Source organism: Choristoneura fumiferana, chromosome 23 (genome assembly GCF_025370935.1).
Source record: "Choristoneura fumiferana chromosome 23, NRCan_CFum_1, whole genome shotgun sequence".
Classification (NCBI taxonomy): Eukaryota; Metazoa; Arthropoda; class Insecta; order Lepidoptera; family Tortricidae; genus Choristoneura; species Choristoneura fumiferana.
Genome location: NC_133494.1, coordinates 4627795 through 4629774, shown reverse-complemented (window position 1 = coordinate 4629774; position 1980 = coordinate 4627795).

The following is a 1980-nucleotide window of genomic DNA, read 5'->3' as shown; positions in this document are numbered from 1 at the left end:
ACAGGCATTATCGTTTAAACTTTGTGCGTAATTTTACTGTTTTTCCTGCACTTGTACAGTCAAAGTCAGAAACCTTTTACTTATACACATATATAATTATGAATACATAAATTTAACCACGACTCTACATGTGTTCGTTTACGACATACCTACACATTTTTTCTTTTAGACCTGCTCCGAATGACAAAAGAGTTCGTAACTATCCTTAAAAAAATAATAATCTTAGAGCACCTTACTGCTCGAGAAATTCGATAGGCTGTACTAAAATGGAGAAATTATTTATTTACTAGCTTTTGCCCGCAGCTTCGCCCGCATGGAATTCGGTTATCACGCGCCGTTCCCTCGGGAAGTGTGCATTTAAAGATTCCGGGATTAAAAGTAGCCCATGTCATTCTCTGGCCCATAAACTACCTCTATGGCACAAAAACCACGACGATCCGTCGCTCCGTTTCGACGTGAAAGACGGACAAACATACAAACACACACTTTCGCATTTATAATTTAGTATGGATTAAATAAAATGTAGCTCTATTTAGTAGCCCGTTATTCAGTGACAAAAGATCAGTGAATATTGTATCGTGTTTAAAAGCTTGGCGTCTAATCTAAATCGTCCAAGTAAAATACAGGGTAAAGTATTCGTGTACAGAAACTAAATACCTACTTAAAAGTTAATTGCGCGTGTATTGTGGCAAATTGTAGTACTTAGTTACTTAATTCAGAATAAACATTAAAATAAGATATAATTGATATAAAAAATACGTCAAATCATTACAATAGAAATTTACAGTGAGCTGAGAAGAAGAGAAGAAAAACATCATGAGACTGCGCAACACTAACGAAGCCATTCAATAGTGCATGTACCTAGAGTTCCCAATCCGCGCAAGGTCTGGAAACTACAGTTGTGGAAACTAAAGGTGTGGAAACTACAGTTTAAGCTTAAACCCTCCCATTCCAAGAGTAGGCCTCTGCCCAGCAGTGGAACAATATTTAGACTGGAGACGGCGGACGTACTTACTTGATCTAGTATTTTTTACAAGCTTTTATTAAGTTTCACCTGTCCCGTTGTCTGTCTGTCTGTATTCAAACCTTGCAAGTTAAATTTGACCAACTTCCAGTAGTCAGATTGACTTGAAATTTGGAATCCTTATGTAAATCGCGTGACAAAACAATAATCTAGTAGTGACATCCTATTAGCCCAGCCAGGATCGTCTCCGCAGACGGAACTCTTCAACGGTTAATAGCATCAACTTGAAATTTGGTGTGCAAATGTAGTTTGGGTGACAATGTAAATAAAGTCAACAAAAAGTACAGTCAGCAAAAAAAGCTTGTATTAAAAATGAACTTTTATGGTTAGGTTATTATCTTATTAGGAAACGGATCATTACAAGCTCATTGCCTTGACACTCGCGCTGTGATGTTTTTACTCGTTTGATTACCTACTTCGATATTTTTTATCAGGAAACATAATTACAAGTATACTTATATGTATTTCTCAAAGTATTTCTCATATTCTTACACTCGAAATTTTTCAAATAATAAGGAAAAAGAGAACAAAACGAATTTCACGCCATCACATTTGAATGTTTCTAGCCTGTGTGTGGGACTACTGCGAAATTCGAAGTTCGTATGTTACCGTCCCTCGCACTCTCGTATTAAATAATTATTAGCGTCAGCAGGACGGCAAGATACAAAGTTATATAGGGCCTCTTCCATTATTTAGTTAATCGAATAGGTAGGTAGTGCCATTTACCAGGGTGAAGCCACTAGAATGCAGTAGAGTCAAAAAGTCTCGGTACGTAAAGAGTACAGACAAATGTTCTTACTTAGCACGTGCTGTCTGACGCAAGTCCTGTCAATTATCTATCATATTCGTGTCTGATGCAATTTCGGAGCTCCCGCGCTCAAATCAGGTTTCTCGAGGAACCCCCCTCCCCTCTCTCTTGCAAGTCGTGCATATTTTGCATCCGAGTAAGCAATTAC